This window comes from Equus asinus, chromosome 3, assembly GCF_041296235.1.
Source record: "Equus asinus isolate D_3611 breed Donkey chromosome 3, EquAss-T2T_v2, whole genome shotgun sequence".
Classification (NCBI taxonomy): Eukaryota; Metazoa; Chordata; class Mammalia; order Perissodactyla; family Equidae; genus Equus; species Equus asinus.
In genome coordinates this window covers 132402208-132428612 of record NC_091792.1, presented here as the reverse complement: position 1 = coordinate 132428612, position 26405 = coordinate 132402208, and positions in this window count along the sequence as shown.

Here is a 26405-nt window from a genome sequence, read left to right as displayed (position 1 = left end):
AACTCTCTCTTGGCTAAGTAAATCTTACGGTCAATCTTGACAATAAGGCAGAGAATTATACTCCGCTTACAGAGAAAACATGACAGCTACACTGTTACAGGCAGAGAGATTTATAGTCTACTGTGAGGTTAAATAATATGTCCAAAGCAGCACTCTAGTTCATGGGAAAGTCATCTTTAGAATATCAGTGTAGAGTCCCTCTTCTTAACTAATAATTCTCAGCATCACATGACATAATAAGTTAGTTCTACAGACAATAATTGGCAAAGAAACAAAAAAGCAACTGGGCAAGAGCTTTGAAATTTACTGTGACTTCTTTCATAAAAGTAGAGGGTTGGGAATAGGCATTTTATTTGGACTAGAACATTGTGAAAGGGAGTAATGGAACACACATACAGACAGAAAGGCTGTAGCCTGATTTTAAAGTATTGGAAATCCAACCTGAGTGATTATTCTATATCCTGTCATCTCTGGTTAGTTATTGAGGAAGGCTTCATGTTAGAGGGATTATATTAGCATCAATCTGCATCTGTCTATCAAAAGATGTACTTAAATGACAGTAGCTGAAGGGGAGGCATTGTGGTAATTCCAAGTGACACATGGGAAAAACAAAATCTTTGTAGCAGAGGAATGCCTTACGGTTATTTAGAGAGCCTGGATTTCAATCATTCACCTGATTTGTACAAGAGTTACCTCTCTTAAAGCTCCTTGGTTGATATATTTATTGTCATTCTCCTAATTTGTTGAGAGAAACATTAGTTATCTTAATCATTAAATTTGTTTTCCCTATAATTTCAAAAACCTTAAGGACAAATTCCAATTCTTCAAATCTGGCATGCAGTGGTTAAATACATATATGTTCCATTTTATTTGAATAAATCACTTTAACCCTTCTGGTGGGAATGAGAACAAAGGTCAACACTGGTCATTTTCAGCTGAAAGAGAAACGTACGTTTAAGAAACAATTGGGATGAGAACAACCGGGGCTTTACACAGAAACATCCCTTTGACCTCAACACAGGTATTGAGGCTCTACAGTGACCCATTCACTTTGTTCCCTCTCAGGAAAGAATTTTCAACTGTATGTTTATTCACTTTGATTCAGGAAACAATTGATATGTAAAAGACTAAAACTCAAATGTCTTGTTTTCACAGCATCATACGCTACATAGCTGTAATTATCTCTGATGCCTCCACCATTGCCCTGATAAACATCATGACAATTCCAAACTGCACTTAGTAGTCAGTTGCCTTTATTTGGATAAAGTTTGCACTGTGGCTCTGTGTTGCACACAAATTCCGTATCCACCCCTCACAGCAAAGAGGAGGAAATAGACCGTTACAATGAGGGCTTGAGATTTTTGGTTCTAGAATCAAGCCAATCTGGGTTTCAGCAGCAGCTCTATCATTTAATAGCTCAGCGAGTATCTAAGCCCAGGTGTCTTATAAAATGGAATATTAATAGTATCCATTTCATGGAATTTTTCAGCTTTAAATAAAATAATACATTTTGCCATGGCAAGAATTTCTAATAAAAGCCTCTTTAACCACATGTTTTTAAATAACCACATATTTTGTTCCTACTGAGTAAATTTACAATTCGAATCTTTCTACGAAAGATAAGGACAATACATGTGACCCATTTTCCCCTTCGTTCAAAAACCATGGACTGAGTACAGATGTGCCTGAGACATAGCTGCTGGGGAGGAGGTGCCAAGGCACGCTTGATCCCTGGCCTCACAGAGTTTTCAGTCTAGAAGTGGAAATTACAGGCAGAACTATCTCCCAGTATAATGGAAGCTGCATTCATGAGCCATATCTACATTTCTTTAGTTACTTTCTTGAGTTTCTTAATTTTCCTTAAAGAGTCTATCCTTTCACAGCTCAACTCTTAATTATATACTTTCAAACTAGATCCCAAAGTCTTCATGGGCTCTCCTATTTCTTTGAAGTCTTCACATGACCTCAAACAGTGCCAAAGCAATTAGTCTTTACTCAGAAATCTCTGATATTTATCTGCAAATATAATAGTAATCCAGAGAGTGTAGCCCCTTTGCTCTTGCCATAATCATTATTTATTACTATTTCTAAGGTTTTACCTCTTCTAAGACTGAAACACACAACATTCAATCTATTATATTCGCTCATTTATTTTCTCATGTATGTGTTCCACAAGTAGTTATTGAGTGCCTCTCTTAAGCCAGGCAGTGTGCCAGCTACTAGAAATGAAACAGTGTACAATACACAGAAGTTCCATGATTTTAAGGAACTTATATTCTACTAAGGAAGAAGCCATAAAAAGAAAGCAAAAAATAAAAAGGACAGATTATTGTAAGGATTTGGAAGAAAGCAAACAGACTTTTATGATAGAACACAAAACATGGCAGGGTAGGGGCAGTAAATGCAAAAGGCAGGGAAAGCCTTTCCGAGGAGAAGGCATTTTTCAGTTGAGACCCAGAGATGAGAAGGAGCCATTCATGTGAAGAACCTTCCAGGTGGGCCGATTGACAGACACGGGGACTCTAAGCAGGGAGTTGGCGCGGCATGTCTGGGAACTTGAAGAGGCTCAGAGTTACTGATCAGAATAAGCTAAGGGAGAGTAGCGTGAGACAAGTTGAGGTAGGCAAGGGCCAGGTGGTGCAGGCCATAGGGGCCAAGGAAAGGAGTCTGGATGGGTTATTCTAGGGGTGTGATGAAAGCACGGAGGTGTTCTAAGCAGTGCGGTCACGTGATTACTTACAACTGTGTAAATAGTAACTAACATTTAAATGGCACTTACCAATGACCAAGAATTATTCCAAACCCTTTTAATTATGTTATTAACTCATTTAATCCTCGTGACAACCCTTTGAAGTAAGTACTATTATCATTCCATTTTATAGAAGAGGAGACTGAGTTATTGTGAGATTAAGTAACTTGCCCAAGATTGCAAAGCTAATAAGTAGTAGAACTGAGATTCAAACCCAGGCAGTTTAGCTGCAGAATCTGGATTCTGTGTCTTACTATGTTGCTTTAGTTTGAGGGTCTTGTCCAAACTCAAAAAGCAGGATGTTCAGTAAACATCTTGTGCCCTGAGATCAGTGAAAACAGCACTCTTATCCTTCCTCTATAGCAACACATTATAATACGCCTACTAAAATCATAGAATTTTATAATTTAAGGGGACATGAAAGATTTTTATGTGCTACTCATGAGACCCTCAGAAGACATGCAACTTATCTCAGGTTGCCCAACTAGTTACATAGCCCTAATAAAAACCATTGGGGGTTTTGTTGAGGCAGACATAAACAATTTAAGCAGTGAATACTTGAATGTATTCCAATATTCTTATGAAAATCAGTTTTTGGCTACATAAAGTAATCAGAATCTCAAGAGATTCCTTTAATAAGAGATGATTTAAATAATTTGTTAATAAAACATGGTTTTAAACTGGGGAGGGCAGATTTAGAATTCTCTTGAATATTGTGTTATGTAAACTTACAACCAGATGAAAATGCTAAAACTGGGATAGATTAAATAAATGTTAGAGAAAACGCAAGCAAAGATAAATTTTGCACAATTTTCCTTCAAGATCTACACAATCATAACAGGGAAAATGGTTGCTATAGCAGCAAAGGTACTCTGACATCTAAGAAGAAAACAAGTCTAATAAAATTAACTGTCAAGACAGCGAGAGGCATTTCAATACGTAAGTGAAGACAAGTTCTAATCATAAAAACGCAACAAAGGATGAAGCATTGGTTAGACAAATCAGGCATTTATTGAATCACAACATTAATTGAGCACTCACTCAGAGTCCAATGGCCTTGCCAAATGTATAAAGTTTCTATCCTTACCGAGCTTACTTTCTAGCCAGGAAAGCCAGCCAAACATAAATCAAACAAATAACAAAATGTCAAAAGATTACCAAAATAACAAAAAGTTGCGAGTTCATAAACACACAAATTGACACACACTTTGCTAGTAAAGAAATCAAATCAGTCCTACTCAGGCATTTTAGGAATAAATAACTTCACGGCTGCTATCTGATAGCAGCTAAACATGGAGTCAATGTAAACAATTTGTCTGCAAAGCACTTCAAGAAGCACATGGCACAGGAAAGATTCATTCATCTGCCACAACTGAAAACTCATCTCCATTATCATCCAGTGTCTAGTAGGCACGTTTCTTGATATAAAGACAGGTTGAGTCTATCACACTGGAGTGATATGATCCCAGTCCTCAAGAGATTTACATAAATGCCATGAAAAAAACAGAGAAAATGAACAACTATATAAAATATGTAACAGAAAATTGCCCACATGGAAAAAAAGAAGCGCATGACACTTTCTGTATCACAGCAGGATTGATCCCTCTAGGCTGTTTTCTTTGTTGTTGTATTAGGTGGTTCCCACTAGTTTTAGCCAATGGGAGGAAGTAGAAGATTGGAGAGCTAATGAAAGGAAAAGAGAAGCCAGGGAATGTCAGCCCTGACCTATCTTTGCTTATGGTGGTGTCTTTTCAGCTGCTGAAATGCTTTCCTGGTTCCAGCTCTTCCTAGGCAGCTCCATAAAATTCAAATTCCCACCACGTACCCCCAGGTCCCAGGTTCCAGTAACGTTACCCCTTTGTTTAGATCTTCTACTCTAGAAATGACAGCCACTTCCTGATGTGCCTCTGTGTTGTCTCAATGTCCCTATTTGCTTCTTCAGCTTTTCCATGAATTCGATGTATTCAATGCCCTGTACTAAATTCCGTGTGTTTTAAAGATGTTTAGGTTTCTTTTTTCCTGGTCGATCACTAACTAATACAGAAAAGATGCAGGATGATATAGAAGAAAGCACACATATTTCAAGTCCTTAGTTTGAATTGCGGTCTGTCATTTGGGCTGTCTAAATTTGGAAAGAGATAGAAACATTTTATTCCTCAAGTTCCCATTAATATATCCTTGCCTTCAGTCAACAATCTATGAAGTGAAAATAATAATACCTACATTCTGGGATTATTGCGTGGATAAGATAAAGTCTAAAGTCGTGCACGTGAAAGCCTTCGCATTGTGCCTGTCTTATAGTAGGTCCTCAGTCAATGATACTTCATTTCCCCCCATGACTTCCTGTTGCCTCCAGCCATGAACATCACACTTATACTTCCCATGCACTGAGTCTTACTATGTATAGGGTCTTGACTAAGACCTTTGTGTGTGTGTGAGTGTATAATTTAATCATTACAACGGTCCTAGGAGTTAGTTGCCGTTGTTGTATCGGTTTTTCAGATAAGAAAACTCAGGCTTAAAATATTAATTGACATGTCTGAAGTCATATAGTTAGCAACTGGTTGAGCCAGAATTCTAATTTATGTCTACCTGACTCCAGAGTCTGTCATCTTTACTCTGCTAAATGACGTCCCATCGCTACAGGGATGGATCATATCTGGGCCTCAGATGCTCTGACGCAAGGGAAAGTACCTACCCCCCAACATTGTCAACTCTCCTCCCCTCTTGTAACTAAGCTATTGTATAAGGTCACCTATGGATTTGGAAACTAGGCATTTACCACAACTGAATCATTTTAGAGTGGTAGATACTGTGGCATATGAAATCGAAGTAGTAAAATGTTATGAAAAGTCTGCACAGTATATAATACTTAAGAAAAATAAAGCACCTAAATACAGAAATGTATTAAGTATGTTCTAATAGTATATGAAGATGTAGCACAAAGGTACATAGACTTTTTAAGAGGAGTAGGCAAAGAATGCAATTACCTTTGAAATTATAAGGTTATAGACATCTTGAGGCTTGCCCAGTGTCGCAGTGGTTAAGTTCGCACGTTCCACTCCTTGGCAGGCCGGGGTTCGCCAGTTCGGATCCCAGGTGTAAACGTGGCACTGCTTGGCAAAAGCTGTACTGTGGTGGGCATCCCATGTATAAAGTAGAGGAAGATGGGCATAGATGTTAGTTCAGGGCCAGGTTTCCTCAGCAAAAAGAGGAGGATTGGCAGTAGTTGGCTCAGGGCTATCTTCCTCAAAAAAAAAAAAAAGATTATAGACATCTTTTTGAGTATCAATCAGACATACCAATAATGTCTGAATTATGCATATGTGGAAAAATTGTAATTAGATGGAAACATGAGAGAGGAAAATTTTGCATGTGTATATATATGAATATATTTCTGTATATATGCATAAAACTATATATGTGTATAAATATGTTTCTGTGTATATATATATATCTCTGATATATATTTATATATTTATATACCTAGAGTGTATACATAGACAACTTACAGCAAGAAAAACCTGGATAACCTACAAATTTACAACTTTTCTGCAGCTCATAACAAACCTAAAATCTTGGTAACGACAGATGTGATTTATTTACCTGGGACAGCCACCGGGTGATGTGTAAGCGGGTAAGAAAATTTCAGTTAAAATTTTTCAATGAGTTGCTACAGGTCAAGCATTGGCTAGCATGAGAGTTAGAATGACTAGGAACCACAGACACAGGGAAATCAGCAACTCACAGGAGCTTCCCCATTGACCTCACTGAGCGCTTACAAAAGACATCTGGCAGGGTGAGAGATCTGAGAAAGCCTCTGGCCTGGTGCATGCAAGGAGGGCAGCAGCAGCTGTTGCAAAGAAGGCACGAAGTCTCACCCACCATCCTTGTCCCTTGTCCTCCCTATAGGATAGAAGCTTTAAGCCTCTATGGGGAGAACAGCAAACTTGGTTGCCCTCAGGGTATGGGTAAAGAGCCAGTACACCTGGGGGAAGGTAGGAGACGATAACTATCTACCCCTGGGAGAGGGGCGGAAAAATTTACTGGGTCTAGATCATCAGAGATCCTTTACCACTAAGGAGGGGAAGGATCACGAAGAAGGTCCCCACTCCAACACCTGTCAAGAGCGAGAATCCAGGACAACAGATAATGCCCTCCCACCCCCTACTCCATCAGCAGTCTACTCCCGGGGAGAGGAAAGAATGTGAAAACAGGCTCACTGCGGCTTTGGTCAGTCCCTCCCTCTCAGCTTTGAACATCAATCAAATATCCCCAAATAATCCCTGATGGTCTGTCCCAACACTTCTATTTAATTGAAAGTTACATTTATTAACTGTTTAATTGACTTAAAACCTCAGTGAGATTCTAGTATAACTTTTGCTCAGCTAAATCCTCATAAAAAATTCGTAGGGCAATAATTCCATCTTGGCTCTTTGTTGATTTCATGTTAAGTCAAGCTCCGATTTGGAACCTAAGTTGGGGAGGTTGTTTAGCTGTCTGTTAGCCCCCAATCACTCTCCTAAACTCTGTTCCTTACTGCTACAGTGGAAATCTGCAGACTACATTTCCCTTGATCTGTTACTAGCTGATTTCCTGTTAGGTCTGTCCTGCCAGTAGGAAGACTTGTGAAGGATCAAAAGATTGAGAGAAAGTAACACTCTCTGTTTCTGGTTCCAATAGTAAGGCATTTCACAGCAGTGGATGGGAATTCTGTTGTATATAGCAAAGGTAGGATGATTTTAGATTCACCAACCTGGACGTAGGTAGTACCTTTTCAGAAATTTGAGCCCTGGTTGAGCAGCGCCTAATCAGCATATCCAGAACTGTCCATGATAGTGTATCCAACAGTGCAGCTGCAGGCTCCTGAACTCCAGTTCACAGTTATTATTAGGTTAAGGTTTCACATTATCACCGTTTTTTTCTTCTGCAGCCACCTTCCTTTTCTCTTCTACAGTTTCAGCCCTTCAAACATCTTGTAGTCAATTCCCTGTACTCAATCCCCTTTGGCTGAAATTCCTAGAGTGGTTTATTTATTCTTGTCTAGACCCTTCCTGATATACGTGTGTCTTAATTCATAGGCATTTCAGAGGAATAGTGAAGCAGCTGAATGGAGTGCTATGATTCACCTGCCAGTGGAGGCAAAGAGCTTTGTGACTGATATATATTATGTGACGAAAAGTTCTAATTACACTTATGCAAGGCTAAATTTAAAGTGAATTAGTAAGTGTTGATTTAGTGACACCATTTACTAGACTATTGACCTTCTCTTATTGATCTGTCATCAGTAAAGTGGAATTAATTTGGCTACCTTTTAATGGAATAGACATTTTTCTCCTGTATTTGAAGGAAGAAATGCTCTCACTTGTGTATGGATCTTTGCACTTGGGACTTTGCTCTTTTCCTACTTCTCCCCATATGCCTGGAAGATTAATAGGTGCTTCATCTGTGAAGGCATTTTTGGCACATCTCTCCCCCTCTAACCGTGTTGTGTGCCTATGCCATGAGCTTCCTAGTACACTCTACTTCATTACCGGAATATTTAACTAGCTTTATTATTGTTGCTTAATTTACTGTCTTCTCAGATAAGTTCCACTGAGTGCTAGGAAACTCCTTCAGTTTCCTACCATCCTACAGTTGTACTCACCATTGCTTCTTCAGAACACGGTCCATCTAAGTGTTCTAAGAACAATTGTTGAATGATGAGATTACTTCAAACATTCATTAAGCCACACTGTCTCCTATCCTCAACAGTGTAGGCAACAGAAAAAGCATAAAAGATATTTTTCTAAGTCCTGAAGAACTGGCAACTTCTCGTGAGGTTGAGACATATGAAAAGAAGCCGAGAAACAGCTGCCGTGTGAGCTGAAGGAGGACATGTCCTGAGAATCATGGTCATGCACTGACCCCAGATACTTCCAACATGGGTAGTCTCTCCTGGCTTTTCCTTTAAGCAGACCGAGACTTGGATGTCAGCTCCCATGTGGAGGGACTTATCTGCAGCTTTTTCTTTCTTCTTTTAGATGCACAATGTCCCCAAGAGAAGTTTGTGCAAATATGCCAGAGATATTTTGTCACCATTGACATTTGCATGACAATCTCCCAAGTGCTAAATTTCTACTTTCACATACAGAGGGACTAATTGCATATTTTCCTTTACTGTTAATTTGTCCTTTTCCAAGTTGATACACCCTGTCGCAACTGCACTTTGATCTGGCTGTGACTCAGAAGCTTGTAACGTTTGACTAAAATATGAAACTGTCCAGAAGCTTTCTAACCATAAAGCAGGAGTGCAGAACGTCTTTCTCTTACAATCTTTATATCCAGTGACAAGAACATTTGCCAGAAGCTGTTCCAAATGTCCTACTAGATATAGTAAAAGTATAAATATAGACTCATGCTTTTTACATAATTGCAGCTAGATGAAATTGAAGCTTTAGAGATTTGAAAAATTCCAATCAAATAATCTGAAATAAATGTAAATCCTGCAATAAGAGAATAAATTGCACATTTACAAAATGATAAATGACAGTTATTTAATTCGCTGAGCAACATCAACCTATAAATTTTGAACACATTGAGAAGGGGGAAAATTACATTTGATTGCCTATCAGCAAATCCTAGGGGGGAAGGTTTTTTAAAAGGTTATGGAATTTGCACGGTATGTTAAATTATTATGGATGGGAGTGTTTTTCTCACTTGAGTACTTGCTTACTCTGACTTCTTGTTCATGTCAAACTAAATTCCAGCTCAAAGTTGTAATAGACTAAATTCCACCTCCACAAAATTTATATGACAGGCTTGTCACTTTTGATGACAGTTGTCTTCTACAGAAATGAGCCTTTCCACCAGCCTTTGACATGTGCCTTGTAAAAATTTACATAAAATTTAGATGTTTGCTGCTGTGGAGTTTTTTGAACAGGCTTTTATTCATTGGAGAAGGTTACTTTGACATAACAAAAAATAAACACTGGGAATTTCTTTACTTTAGAATGTTCTTCCACGATGCAAATACCACTTGCTTGGTTGCAAATACCAGTCAATAATACAGTTGATTCATCTCTGATGTATTTGCTTTGCATTATCCTGGTCAAGGTCATACTTTTAGATTGTATGTTTATGAACAAAACAATTTGGAATTGTAGCTCCCATAGGACTATAGGTATAAATATAAATGATAATTCAATGTGTTTGGCCATTAGCTTCCATTCAATGAATATTTGTCAAACACTCCTTTCACACAAGTCCTTGTTTCAAATTTTTACAGGATACAGATGAACCAAATACAATCCTTAAGGAATTCGTAGTTTGTTAGGAAGATCAGACAGGTATGCAAATAACTTCAATACTGGATAGAACGTGACTTACTGCAAGTGACACAAAGATGAAGCCGTAGGTGAATTCAGGTGATAGAAAGAAAACTTTTGGCTGAGGAATGAAGGGAAACCCCTTTGTGGGTTCAGTTGTGTCCCTGAAAAAGGTATGTCCAAGTCCTAACCCCCAGCACCTGTGAATGTAAACGTACTTAGAAATTTTGTCTTTTCAGATGTAATTAAGTAAAAGATCTCTAGATGACATAATTTTGGAATTAAGGTAAACCCTAATCCAAACACTGGAGTCCTTATAAGAGATAAGAGAGAAAGATTTGAGACACGGAGACACATTGGAGAAGGTCATATGAAGACGATTCCAGAGATTAGAATTATGCTGTCACAAGCCAAAGAAGCCTGGAGACCCCAGAAGCTGGAAGAAGCGAGCAAGGATTCTCCCCTAGAGCCTTCAGAGAGAGTGTGGCCCTGCCAACACCTTGATTTTACGTTCTGCCTCCAAAATTGTGAAAGAATTAATTTCTGTTTTTTTAAGCTACCAAGCTTGTAGTCATTTCTTATAGCAGCCCTAGGAAACTAACAAAGCACCATTACAGAGATGACATTTGTGTTGGGTCTTAAAGGATGGACTGAGCCTATCATGTAGCAGTAGGCACGGCAATCCTTGCAGAGGGAACACTTGAGTCTTGGAGTTGGGAATGCTTGAATGGAAGAGAAAGTAAGTTTTCAGTATTCTAAAATGATAAATGAATGACGTGGGGAAGTAGAAGAGAGCAGAAGAGGACGAGGGTAGGGGAGTAAGGAGAGAAAGAGAAAGAATTGTGAGAAGGAACAAAAAGGTTGAAACCAGCATGGAAGCCATTGCAGAAGGAGATGGAGCAGAGTGATGAAAAATACTGCTCTGGTGGCTGAGGAGTGTAAGACCTAGAGAATGAGATTCCTGATCAATGTTGTCTCTCTGAAGTGCAGACATTTGAGGGAGAATATTTTTGAAAGAGAACAACCAGTCATTGTATCTGCATGCATAGGTACTGTAATAATGTAAGAAATTTATTTTTCCTATTTAAAGTTTTTACACAATTTGACATCAGAAAGTGTGATGCCTCCAGCTTTGTTCTTCTTGGTCAAGACTGCTTTGGTTATTTGGGGTCTTTTGGGATTGTTTATTCTATTTCTTTACAGAATGCCTTTGGAATTTTCCTAGAGATTGCACTGAGTCTGTAGATCACTTTGAGTAGTATGGAGATTTTAACAATATTAATTCTTCCAATCTGTGAACAAGGGTGTCTTTTGATTCATCTGTGTCTTCTTTAATTTCCCGCATCAATGCTTTATAATTTCCAGTGTACAATCTTTCATCCTTTTTGGCTAAGTTTATTCCTAAGTATTTTATTATTTTTGTTGCTACTGTGAATGGAATTATTTGCTTAATTTCCTTTTCAAATAGTTCATTGTACAGAAACATACATGTCCGTCGACAGATGAATGGATAAAGTAAAGAAAATGTGCGATACTTTATGTATATATATATTACATATATACTATATATAATATATATTTTTATATTTCTATATATAAATAGTGTATATATAAATATATATACACTATTCAGTCTTAAAAAGAAGAAAATCCTTCCATTTGTAACAACATAGATGAACTTGGAGGACGTTATGCTAAGTGAAAACAAGCCAGACACAAAAAGACAAATACTGCATGATCTCGCTTATATATAAGTGGAATCTAAAATAGTCAAACTCGCAGAAGCAGAGAGTTGAGTGGTAATGTAGTGGTTGCTAGGGGCTGAGGGGAGGGGGAAATGGGGAGCTGTTGCATAAAGGTACAAAGTTTCAGCTATACAAGGTGAATACATTCCAGAGATCCAATGTGCAGCAAGGTGACTATAGTTAAGAACACCGTCTTGTATATTTGAAATTTGCTAAGAGAATAGATCAGAAGCGTTCTCACGAAACACACACACACACACAAGAAAATGGTAACTATGTGAGGTGATGAATATGTTAAGTAACTTGATTGTGATGATTATTTCACAATGAATATCAAAACATCAAGCTGTACATCTTAAATATATACTATTTTTATTTGTCAGTTATACCTCAATAAAGCTGGAAAAAATGTCTTTACACAATTTAAAAGTTTTTGTAAATGAAACTGTTTTTCCAATAATTAGTTTCCTGATCAACTTCGTTTCTGCTTAGGAGTTACTACTTTATGCTTTCTTCTTTACTTACCTGAATTCATTTACCTTTTTTATTCCACGTGGATTTGTTTGTTTGAATTGTTTCATATCTTCCAAGAGAGAAAAATTTATTACATTTTTTTCTTGTATGCTCACTGATATTCCTTCAGAGATAAACTGTTTTGTTTTTTTTTAAAGATTGGCACCTGAGCTAACAACTGTTGCCAACCTTTTTTTTTTTTCCTGCTTTATCTACCCAACACCCCCTCCCCTGCCCCCGTACATAGTTGTATATCTTAGTTGTAGGTCTTTCCAGTTGTGGGATGTGGGATGCCACCTCAATGTGGCCTGATGAGCAGTGCCATGTCCACGCCCAGGATCCGAACCCTGGGCCGCCGCAGTGGAGCATGCCAACTTAACCACTCAGCCACGGAGCCGGCCCCTGTTTTAAATTTTAAATTGTGTTTCATAAGACTTTTGTTATAATCTTTGATAATATTGGACAGTTTGAACTATGGGTTAAGTAATAATTAAGAAATATATGTGACACAACTCAATGATAAATATCTTTGCCTCTACTACACTGATTTTCAAGCATAGATTTTTGAGGTTACAAAATACTTTTACATACACTAACTTACATACTATTTGTAAAAGTATGTAACTTTTACATACTACACATATACTTATCTTTAATAAGTAGTTTAATAAAGCTACTAAGTAGCTTATATAAAGCTTTTTCTAAAAGTTTTTATAAGCTTTTATAAAGCATATAAAATAAGCTGTATAATAATGAGCAGCAGTGTGCTAAGAAACTGGCTCTTAAAAAAAATCCCTAATTTATAAAGCATGACAATTTCTGTGGCATAAATACTCCCACTATGGCCAATTTCAACCTACCAATGATTTAAAAGTGGGCTTTTAAATTCATGAATATTTAACAATCAGCTCTTGACAGTCAATTGGCTCCAGCACATTTCTGGATGTCGGGACTCATGTTCTCATTTTATCAAAGAAAAACAGAAGCCGAAACAGGTGAAGTAACTTTCTCAGAATCACACAGCTAGATGACAGCTCAGGTCTTCCTATTCCATACAATATACTGTTTCCATATCACGACCCTACCTACTTTCTTGTTCACAACAATGCAAGTTTTCATTAACTGCATTATTGTGGATCTCCTGCTTATTCATAAAATAATTTGAGGTACACAGGGATTAAAACACACTCAAAAAATAAAGGACGTTTATAGATATAACTAAATGATCATTTTCCAATGAAGCGAGACAGCAAAGAGTATAGATATTCACATGTGCCAACATTTTTTTTCTGGAATAAAACTGTTATAGAAATTTATCATGTTCAGTGTTGTTTGGAGGACAGTGAATGAGAGAAAAGAGAGCCCTTTAGCTATGGTTTTATGTAATATAGAAACCAAATGGTTTTCTCATGGCTATTTAAAGACAGATCATCTTACATCAGCTCGTAACTCAGTGGAAGCAATTGTAAGATTGAGATGGAGCAGATTAATAGGAAAAAAATAACAAACTAAGAGATAACTCTTCTCTTAGACTGGCCTCAAATATGACATGTCTTAAAAACAATTTTTATTCAAAACTAACTGACTATCCAACCCTTTTACAGGCTTCTTAGGCCACTATTCTTTATTTCCCAATACAATTATAGGGAAAAGCTTTAAAAAAAGACGTAAAAAGAAGGGTTACATTACATTTGGAAAGTTGAACAGCAGAAATGTGTGGTTGTTCAGAAGATAATCAGAGCACTTTAACCCAGAAATGAATAACAGAATTTCTCAGAAAGAAAAACTATTATTTTATTTTATTTTCCAGAATAAGCTTGGAAGTTTCTCCTTCCTGCCCACCTTCCCAAACAAAAGTCATCATTCAGTTAGCCACTCACTTATTTATTCATCTGTTCAGCAAATAATCCGTGAGCACCTACTGTGGTTCAGGTATCATGTTGGAAGCTGATGATGAAGTTTGCAGTCAAATCATAACATCCTTGAGAGAAGGAAATATTTTCCACTTGAAAGAAGAATGCACTGTTTTAAAAATCAAGGTGGGAACATCTGATCAGATTACAATTTAAACAAATTTTTCAAATCAATGTTTACCAAATATATTTAGAACAGAATTTAAACCCACTGTTGCTCCTTATGTTGTTCTTGCTTCTCATTCAGTCAATCTGGTCCTGCCAGCTCTCTCAGAGGAGACCAGTGTCTTACCACAGATCAGATCAACAGGTCCTCAAGGTGTGGCGGGTAAGATATTTTACCCCTTACTACCTTCACAAATCAGAATGGAAATGAGGGCACATCCTTTGCCATGATGCTCACTCAGTCTGTCTGGCTTTTCTCTCTGGAGCCAAACAAACAAGGTCAGTTTCCTCCATCAGCTACCCCATCTGATGAATGTCAAGCTGATCACCTGTTGCCCAGGAGCCAGAATGCTTTGTGCCTAAGGCAGCCTGAACTATTACTGCCTCTGCTTGGGGAGCTCAGTCCCTTTTGTAATTAAGTTTGATCTTTGGGTGTTCCATTGAATCCCTTGTTGCCTTGGGGTTCCAGCTGTGCCAGTTTTGATTAATAACACATCCAGATTGTATTATGATAACCTGCTGTGATCAGGATTACTTTGTAAGTACAGAGAAGTTTAAACTGATAGAAAATTCATCAACTAATTGCGTATCACCTAAAAATATTAAATGTGATTTTGCTCTCAAAAAATAAAGAGATCAAATGTATGCAGAATCATTAAAAATAGTAGAGAAAAATATCAAAAAAAGTCAAATTAACTCAATCTATGGGAGGCTCATTTAAACAACCATAATAAGGTTCAGTGCTTTATAAAATCAATGCTACACAAAAAACACTTTTTTAAATGGTCGTTCTAATGATCTACAAACCAATTACAATATGGCAAGAGGCCTTCTTTAAGCACAAACTGCCATTCTGGGTTATTAGTCTAAGGGTAGAGATTGGAGAATACTTCTACTGTGCTGAATCTTTAGTAAGAGATAATTTATTTGTTTGACACTATTTTATTTAGAGAGGTTTTTATCTGGAAAGAAACAGAATACCAGCTAGTCATTAAAAATATGACTCTGAAAATAAAATGCCTGGGTTTTACTGCTCTGGCACAAACAAGTTGTGTAACTTTGGGCAACTTATTGTAATGATTCTGTGCCTTATTTTTTTTAATCTTTAAATGTGGGTATAGACCATTTTTAAGAGACTATTGTGAGGATTAAATGAGTTAATTCCTATAAATTACTTAGAACAGCACTCAACATGTTTTAAGGACACAGTAAATGTTAGCTATGGTTACTGTTATCTGAGAGCTGCTCCCAGGGCCAGGCCCATGGGTGTGTGAATTGTGCCCACCCTCTGAAGGGCCCACGCTTGGTTTAATGCTTTCTTGTTGCTGCCTTAAACTTAATAATATTTAAACAAGGGACCCCACATTTTCATTTTGCCCAGGGCTCCCAAAATTATATTGTCAATCTAGTCTCTACCCTCGGGATCTGGATAATTATCAGAGTTTTTATTGTTTAGTTATTTTCTGGCACCAATTCTTTCCTTCCTATTACTAATCTCTCCCTTTCCAGAATCCAAGGAAGAAGGACTATTGAATGAATTTTACATCTTATAGAATGATACATTTACAAGAACAACCTCACTGGCCCCCCAAATCTTATTTCTTTGTCTTTCCCTGAACTTAGGCATAACACAAACCGTTCTTGTAGAAACACATTTGATTGCACAACTTTGGTTTATTACCCAAAGGAAAAGAACATTCAAGGCAAAAGAGCATTTTTAACAAGTTGTTTCAGAAGCAGATGCATTTTTCACGTTTTACTTAAACTAACAGATAGGTTTCAATGTTATTCACTCTCTGTGTTTGCAAGATCTAAATATGGTTCTAATACAGTTCTAATTGTGTAGTCTGTATTGGTGAACACTGACTCATGAAAGTAATAGGTGACCACTTTTCTTTCAGCGTCATCCATTTCATTTGTCATTTGTGTGTGTGTGTGTATGTGTGTGTGTGTGTGACAAGTTGGGATGGGGGTGGGGGATGTTAAAGCATATGTATGTGAGAACGGGTAGGGGGAAAAGACCATTAGCTGAACATCCTCTGAACTTAGAATGTTCTTTTTAAAGCATGAGCATTCAATATGAGATGTTTCTTGTCAAACCGTCTGGAGTGATAATATCACCATACATGGCCAGTTGTTAAGGCTTTCTGTCCACATAAATGCATCAAGGATATAAAATACCATGAATCCATGTATTCCAGTTAAAATAAGCTTTAGTGTAAAATATCAACATAAATCTTATGCAAGAATCTACAAGAAAACTGTAAGAAATTGAATTATAAAATAAAAATGAAAAGAAAAGGTCCAGCTCTGACATCTTCCTGATCCTAATAAATGTTTTATTTTTTGCCCAAATTAGCTCTGGGTTCTAACTTTTCTTCACAAAGTTACTAGTAATTGAATAGGAGCCCTTGTTTAAGAGTGACTATAACCTGTTGACCACTGTGTTCTGTATAAGACCTCTTAACATTTTCCTATTTCATTGATATTATTGTAGCTCTTGGGCATTAACTATAGTCCAAACACTGCCTTGTAGATTAGATAGATAGACGATAGATAGATAGATAGATAGATAGATTAGATAGATAGACCATTGTCTTAACAAAGTACTGCAAACTGGGTGGCTTTAACAACAGAAATTAATTGTCTCAAAGGTCTGGAAGCTGGAAGTCTATAATCAGGGTACAGCAGGATTGGCTTCTTCTAGGATTGTAAGGGAAGAATCTGTTCCAGGCCTCTCTCTTTGGCTTGTAGATGACGTCTTCCCTGCGTCCCTTCTCATTGTCTTTCCTCTATGCAGGTGTGTAGTGTAAGCCCTGACAGTGGCTTTTCTTTTTGTAACGCAAGTGCCTGGCTTAAGCTTTGATTGCTGAGTTCACATCCACTTCAAAGAGGCACCCACTTCAAAGATGGTTATCTCCAATAAACACATTGACAGTCGCACACTGGATAAAGAGCCTGGCTGCCCCTCCTCCTCAGGCTCCTTTGTTTTAGAGATCTTGGTAGATTTTGATAACTTACCATTTGGGCCACTTGTTTTTTTCTATTCCTATGATTTAAATTCCTGCTCTTATGTTTTAAATTCACCAATAAAGAGTCAGCTCATGAAACTCTAAGCCCCCACCCTGGACTCCAATAAAAGGAGAACCCCATGCCCTCTCTCGCTCTCTCTGTCTCTCCCCAAGACCTCACTGTGTGGCCCTAGGTGTGTCATGTAATTTCCAGGACCTGTAAATAACAAACCTTTTTCATTTAAAGTTTCCTGATAGCTATTGCTGAGGGCATCTTGCAATTATAATAAGAGCCAGTCCAGTCCAGCTACAGCATTGGTGATTAACAGGCTGAGACCAGCACAAAACAATGCTTGTGTCCAAATTTCCCCATTTTATAAGGACATCAGTCATTGGATTAGGATCCCATCCTGCTTTACTTATCTAAAGTAATTATATCTGCAAACAATTTCCAAACAAGGCCACATTCTGAGGTACTAGGGGTCAGGATTTCAATGTATTAGTTGTAGGGAACACAAACCCATAGAGAGAAAGGAGGGAAGGAAAGAAGAGGGGCAGGAAGGCAGGCAGGAAGGAAGAATCTCATTTAATTCCCAGCAAGCCTATGAGTTTTAAAAAGGCTAAAACAGCATGGCCAACAGCATGCAGCTAGTAAAGGTAGATCAGAGGAAGCCTCATGTTTAAACCCTGTGCTACAATCCATTAATTCATTCAACAATTATGTAATGAGCACCTACAGATGTCAAGCATGTTGCTAATCATACTTTTCCAAAGGTATGTTTCATAGTAATAGAACCTCGGATGTTATTAATCCAACTAACCCAAATTACAGCTAGAGAGATTGAGTCAAGGTCCACAGTGGAGAAGCATCTCACTCCAGATCACTCAACATGCGGCAGAATCGTGGATACATTGCTTTTTCCCCAACTTCCCTTATTTTTCAATTTATGAAGGGAGAGCCAAAATAATTATGTTTTATACATCTAACTTATTCATCTGTTCCTTTTCCTGTCCTTTAGATGCCTCTGGCCTTCTTTGAATGCATAGATATAGTTTCTGCTCAAAAGGACAGTGTATCTGATAAGCAAAATTCAAGCATGAAATGTGTGTGATGACAAAGACATGATCAAAGTAGTACAGGAGTGTGAAAGATTGAGCAATCTATTGTTCTTCCTGGAACAGGCAGAAAAGGGTTCACAGGAAAGGTAACATGTGGGCTGGGTCTTAGAGGATGAGTAGGAGTTTGCCAGTAGGTGAATGCAGGGAAGAACATTCCAGGCAGAGCCTAGAGTATAAACAAACCCAGCAAATCGTGAGAGTACATCCTATGGATAAGGTATAATTACATTGGCTTTTGTTAATTAGGTGGGCAATGTGAAAGGAGAACTGTGAAGGACCATCACTCTCTCCTCTGGGGCTACCTCCCCAGACCCTGTTATTAAGCAGATTTTTTCTAGCTGCCTTTTAGGAAACATGCTCTCTGATCCTGAAGCAGAAATTGTCATCACTTTGTAAATTAGGTCATTGACTCTTAGTTTTGAATTCATTTTCTTTGCTTTCTGCATGATGTTTCTACTTCAAATAGATATGCCTAACCATGATCTCCATTAAGTCTCCAATTCTGCAGATATTTCCTAGAATTTTGGGGCAGATATTCTTGAACTGATATCTTCACAATATAAACATGTGGCAATGTTTGTTAAGATTGTAAATATCTAGAGGGCAGAATCTTTCTTATACTACATGGTGGATGTTGTTGGTGCCACACCGAAATACCCTTTGCAAGCCGCTGCACCCAGCCCCCAGACCGAGTAAGTGTTGGTTCATAGCTGTCCCCATGCCTTTTGTAACAAATGACATCATGCAACAGGAATCCTCCACATCCACACAGAGCTGACTCCAGTCCATGACTGACTGGCACAGAGGTACAAAGGTGTGTGGGACAAAGTTTGTGGTATAAATTGTGCTTTAGAACTTCCCTGGGATCAGACCAAAGCTAGCCCTACACTGAAACTAATTCCTACCTTAACTTTATTCCTCTGCTCTATCCTCATACTTCATTCCCTTCCCCTAAGAACACTTGAACAGGAATCCCTGTCTCAGGCTTTGCTCCTAGACAATAACTTGGCAGATGGCATGTTTTTGAGAAACGTTCATTGAACTGAAACCCAAAGTATAACAGTTATCAAAATTACTAGTCAACAAAAATCCATCTAAAAGAACAGATGTATATACTTTTACTGGTTCCCCTAGGATTATTTTATAAATAACCTGATTTACATAAAAAGTAACTGTGTTTAATGATCTTGCCACAGTTAATTGAAATAATTTGTCTAAACATAATGAAGAAAGTAATTTACCTTTCTTTTTCAACAAGGGAAATTAGTGTACTGTACATTGCTAGAAGGCATAAAGTTTGATGCAGGCTTAAACATACTCTTTCTACTTTCTAAAACATTTACTCTACAGTAATAGTCAATACCTTAATTTATAATAAAATTACTTGAGTGATTTTCTTGTATTAAAAAATGATCACTTTAACCAATTGAAACAATTAAAAAAGAAATAAAATACCTTTGGATTCTGTGTAAATCTTATTTATTAATTTTCAGCAAATGAAATAGAGTTCAGTATTATTACTGGATTTTATTGTGGAAAAGATTTCAGAAGCATAACACATTCTGAAATTTAATCATACCCAAATCCTCAGTAATTTTTAATAAAGAAAATGGTAAAGAACAGATAGCCTTGAAGAATCAAGATTGATTTCTTTAATATGACTTCCCATTGTTTAATTATATTCCTAGATGAAAGTTATTAGTACAATATCAGCACCATGTTGAGCAATTTCATTATACAGATCTATGCCAAAGACAAAAGCAGGGAAGGTGATGAAGAATTGTTCATTTTTTCTCTGAACGTTCTTTCAGTACTTAATCGGAATATAACATTTAGCACTGGATTCTATATATTGCTTTCTGTGTAAGTGAATAAGAGGATAAGAAATTCTTCACACACAAAAAAAGAAGTTTCTCATACTGGAAACTTTTCTATGTCTCCTGGTCATTCATTGTTTTGATGTTCTTTTATAAGCAAACTCAGACAAGTAACTGAGCCATCTTGTTCTAGAAGCTTACACTCCGTGAACTCCCACATTCTCATCTGTAAAACAGGCATGACACAGCCGTGTCTCTATCCAGAGGTATTGACTGGATGATAAAATAAAAACTCACTGTAAATTCTAAAGGGAAAGATAAGCACAAATTACTAACCCTCACCACTTGCTCATCTCCGTTAGCATCACCAAACAGCCTCTCTTTTTAATCTGGAAGGAAATATGTATTTTATGGGATTCTCTCTCTTTTTGTGGCTTACATATTCCAAGCCAGAGTCTTTCCGCAGAGCTGCCTAAACAAGCATGTGCTTTTTGAAGCCAATATTTAATTTATATTAAGATGCCTAAATCACTATGATTTTTTCATTTTAACTCCAAGAAAAAAAATCTGGTTATTCCATCTCAAAACTTCTATGATCTCTGCAAGGATTTTATGCAAATGTTGACATCATTGGAATGTATTTGTGTGGGCGAGTTTCCCAATTAGTTTACGAAAAGGCTAGAGTTATTAATACCTTCTAATGCATTCATTAATACCAGGAAAGTAACCTACATTTGGATAATTTCAGTCTTGATCACTTATTGTATAGAACTACATTTAGAAACACTGCAGTGAATATTACAATGGATTTCTCATATCCTAGAAAGTCCCTTTAAATCAAAGCAACATGAATGAGGTATGACTGTAACATGAAGCTTGATTTTGTTACTAAACAGATCAGAATTTATACATTTAAATGAATATCATCCTACATATTAAAGTTTGTGACCATATTTTCTTAATTGTACAAGACAATAACCTTAATATTATTATTAATATTTTACCTTTTGTTTTAGACATAACTTCAATGATGGTGAGATTTGCTCAAACCATTTTAAAAATTCACCTGTTAGAATTGCCTTCCTTGAAAGTGTCACTTCTTTATTATATGAGATACATTTTTAAAGTACATAAAATGTATGCGTTTAGCTTAATAATTATAAAACTAACACCCATATAACACAATTCTATGAGCTCCCATCACTTTAATCAGCAAAATGATGATAATATAATCCAGAATATGAAATAGACTACTACCAACCCCTGCCAAGGTCCTCAAACCCTCCCACTCCTGTAGAGGCAACCACTCTCCAGAATTTTCTGATAATTGATTCCTTACCTTTAAATAGTTTTACCATCTATGTATTCACCCCAAAGTAATATGATCAATTTTTAAACCTGTAAAAGGAACATACACTGTGTTTATTCTTTTGAGTTTCAATTCTTTGTCTCATTCTAATATTTGTGAGATTTGTCCTTCTGCTTTAGTTTTGTTTTGATTTTCTCATTTTCACTGAAGTGTAATCATACCACAATTTATTTATTCATTTTGGTGTTAATGGACATTTGGGTTGTTCCTAGTATTTAGCTACTAGAAATAATGCTTCTATAAACATTCTGTTTATCTATCTTGGTACACGTACACAAGAGTTTCTCTAGGGTATATACATAAGAGTTGTAATTGCTGGTATCACAGGAAATTTATTTCTTCAACTTTACTAGGCAATGACAAACTGGTTTCTATATTAGTTATTTCAGTGTACAGTACTATTAGCATATTGCTTCATATCACTGGAAGTTTCATTGTTGCCAATCTGTATGTGGAATATCACTCGTTGTGTTTTTAATTTCGACAAACCCGAGGTCCTGATCAGATATGAAATCTAATATGGGGATATTTCCCCTGAGTGAAAAATCCACACTTCGATACATCATTTTTGCCTATTGTGCTGTACAGTAAGTTATACAATGTTGAATAAAAGTGGCTAGAATAAACATCGTTGCCTTGTTCCCTATCTTAGGGGAAGGAACTTATGTTCTCACCATTAAGTGTGATGCTAGCTGTGGTTTTTTTAATTTGTTTTTTGTTTTTGTTTTTGGTAGATGCCCTTTATTGGGTTGAAGAAGTTCCTTAGTATTCCTAGTTTGCTCAGAGTTTTGTTTGTTTGGTTTTGATTTTTTGTTGAGGAAGATTGGCCCTCAGTCAACATCTGTGCCAACTTTCCTCTATTTTGTATGTGGGACGCCACCTCAGTGTGGCTTGAAGAGTGGTGTGTAGGTAAGTGCCCAGGATGTGAACCGGCAAACCCTGGGCCGCCAAAGCAGTGGGCGCGAACTTAACCACTATGCCATGGGGCCTGCCACCTCTGGTCAGAGTTTTTATTATGAATGGATCTTAGATTCTGTCAAATGCTTGCTTTGCATCTATTGAAAGAATCATGTGATTTTTGTCTTTTAATCTATTAACACGGTCTATTTCATTAATTGGTTATATATTACAGCCATCTTACATCTGTGGGATAAATTCCAGGGTTTAACTCTTTTTATGTATTGCTGGATTTGATTTGGTAATATTTTGTTAAGGATATTTGCATCTATACTTATGAGAGAAATTGGTGTTGGTTTTCTTTTCTAGTACTGTCTTTGGCTTTATTACCAGTGCATTACTGGCCTTATAGAATGAGGTAAGAAATGCTTTATTCTCCTATGTTTTCTGAAAGAGTTTGTAAAGGAATGGTGTTATTTTTCAAATGTTTTCTAGAATTCACCATAAATGTCAACTGGGCCTGGGCTTTCTTTGTTGAATTTGAATTTCAATTCTTTTACTTGTTTAAAGTCTATTCAGATTTTCTATTTTTTCTTGAGTCAATTTTGGCAACTTGCATCTTTCTGGGAATTTTTCTATTTTATCTTAGATGTCTAATTTTTTGACTTAAAATTGTTTATGATACTCCTTTATAGTCCTTTTAATTTCAATAGGTATGTAGTAATGTTCCCTCTTTCATTTTTAATTTGGTAATTTGTGGCTTCTTTCTTTTTCTTTGTCAGTATGATTAACGGTTTGTTAATTTTCTTGCCTTTCCAAAGAACTAGCTCTTAGTTTCATTGATTTCTACAGTTTTCTCTTTTCTCTTTCATTGATTTCTTCTCTAATCATTACTATTTCCTTTCTCCTGCTTGCTTTGGATTTTGTTTTCTCTTTCTCTAGTTTCTTAAGGTGGAAGCTTACGATATTGATTTGAGATTTTTCTTCTTTTCTGATATACAAAAGAAGAAATTGAAATCTATAAATTTCCCTCTGATTGATGTTCTAGCTACATCCCATAAATTTTGATATGTTGTTTTCATTTTCATTGAGTTTAAATTATTTTCCAGCTTCTCTTGTGCTTTCTACTTTAACTTATCTGGTAATATTTCTTGTCAAAGCCTATTTTGTCAAATACTAAAATAGCCATTCCAATTTTCTTTTAGTTACTAATTACATGATATATTTCTTTGCATTCTTTTGCTTTCAATCCATTTATGTCTTTGAATCTAGAATATGTGTCTGGTAGATATCACAGAGTTGGATTTTGCTTCTTATATCCATTTTGCCAATCTCTGCTATTTTGTTGGGATATTGAAAACATTCATGTTTGATATAATTATTGACATATTTAGCTTTTTGTTTGCCATTTTACTATAGCTTTCCATATGAGTTCAGTGTTTTTTCTTTCTCTTTCCTGCCTTATTCTGTTCTGCTTTGAATAGACATTCTTTAGTGTACCATTTAAACTCACTTTTTTAAAACTATATTTTGTGAGTTATTTTCTAGGTGTTTATTCTAGTGATTGCACTATGAATCTTAGCTTATCACAATCTACTCCAAATTAAAACTAATTAGTTTCAGTAAAATTTAGAACTTTGCTTCAGTAAAGCTTTCCCTCCCTCCCTTGTGCTATTACTTTGAGATACATTACATTTATATGTGCATTATAAATCCAGCAATAGAATTTTATAGTTATTGCTTTATACATCTTCTGTCTTTTAAAAAAGTTAAGAGAAGAAATAATACAAAATATTTTATAGAGTCCTTTATGTTAGCACACATATTTACCATTTCTGGTATTCTTTATTTTTTCTTTTGAAATTGAGTTACCATCTGGAATTGTTTTCTTTTAGCCTGAAGGATTTCCTTTAGTATTTCCTATAAGGCAGGTCTGCTAGCCATAAATTGTTTCCATCTTTATTTGGGATTCTGAATATTTTTTAAAATCTGTAGCTTAGTATCTTTCATCAGTGTTGGGAAAATTCACAATCATTATAATTATATTTTTATGCCTTTCTCAATTACTCACTAAAATAATGTTTTTACAAATGCAATGTGGTATATATGCCTAGTTAAAGTATTCTTTCTTTTTCATATTTTTGGCAACACAGTATTATGTACTATGTCGGAAATTTCTTGCCCAATTAGGGAAAAATCTATGGTACTTCCAGTTCTTTATCCTGTATCTTCAACTGAGCTACCACATAAAAGGATTGAGAAGTACAGCAAACTAAAATTCTAATACGGGGACATCCATATATCTTTGGAAAGCTGAAAAAGTGCTCACATCACTGAAAGTTTTACAGAAAACGGGAAACACATTAAATAAGGATAGAATATGATAAGAATGGAGAATGATATATGAAATAGTAAACACAAACTCTGAACATTTCTTAAAAAGGAGAGAGCTTTATTTTTGACATTGTTTAAATAACTTTAAAATACAAGGTTTTTCTTTCATGTTTCACAGAGCATAGATAAATCCATTATCAAACAGCTTTTTTCTATCCTTTCCTTGATCTCATTGATAAAGAATGCTTTGTTAAAGGCCAGATTCAATAGATTTTCAGCAAGCAGAATTCCCGTGATCCCTACTGTGGCTGCATAGATATTTATCTCTATAAAGCCCCTAGAACCAAGTACATCAATATGCATTAGGGAAACTAATTCCAGTACAGAGAAGTCAGCAAAATCTTAGTGGTCGTTCAGGTGCACATGATTCTAAGTCACAAAGAAAAATAATCACAAGTCTGGTTTTAAGGACAGTCTAGAAAATTATTGTATTCTATTTTAAACGAGGCCTAGTTGATCTACCTACTTGTATTTTTTTCAAATGCCCTATGCATTCCAGGACATGCACCTTCCTCTGTGCTTTTAATCACACCATTATCCCTGCCTAGAATGTCCTCTCCACTTGTTATCATCCATCCTTTATCAAAATGCTCTCTGTTCTTCAAGACCTTCTTAGTCCCATCCCTCTCACAGAGCTGTCTACACTCCATCCCACACCAATCAATACTTGGATTTGCCCCCCCCCCCCCAGACTCCAACTGCACTTGTTATCACTTCAGTACCATTTGGTTTAAGAATATTTTGTTTTCTAATTGTTTTGTGTGTGTTTGTTTTGTATCCCTTAATTATAATAATATATACATATTTTTTTAATACTTAAATCCAATGAGTCTGTGGGTTCTTTTATTTTTTTTAAAGATTGACACCTGGGCTAACAACAGTTGCCAATCTTTTTTTTTCTTTTTTCTGCTTTATCTCCCCAAACCCACCCTGTACACAGTTGTATATCTTAGTTTCAGGTCCTTCTAGTTGTGGGATGTGGGACGCCGCCTCAACGTGGCCTGACAAGCGGTACCATGTCCACGCCCAGGATCCGAACCCTGGGCAGCCACAGCTGAGCGTGCAAACTTAACCACTCTGCCATGGAGCTGGCCTCAATAATATATTATTTTTATATAAACACCTTATAGATTATAAAGCTTTTTTACATCGCTTTCTTCATTTAATTCTCAGCATGGAGAATTACAGATAGAGGGTATTGATTTAATATCCCAACTCTTGAAATAAGAGCTTTGGAACTTCAGACAATGTATTTAGTCTATTTTAGTCTCAGTTTTATTATCTGTAAAGTGGGGACATAAAAATGCATTTTTAACTGTGTTGTGAACATTAAATGTGAGTATATAGCTAAACAACATAGAAAATGCCTGGCTCCTAGTAAGCACTCAATATACATTAGTCTCTTT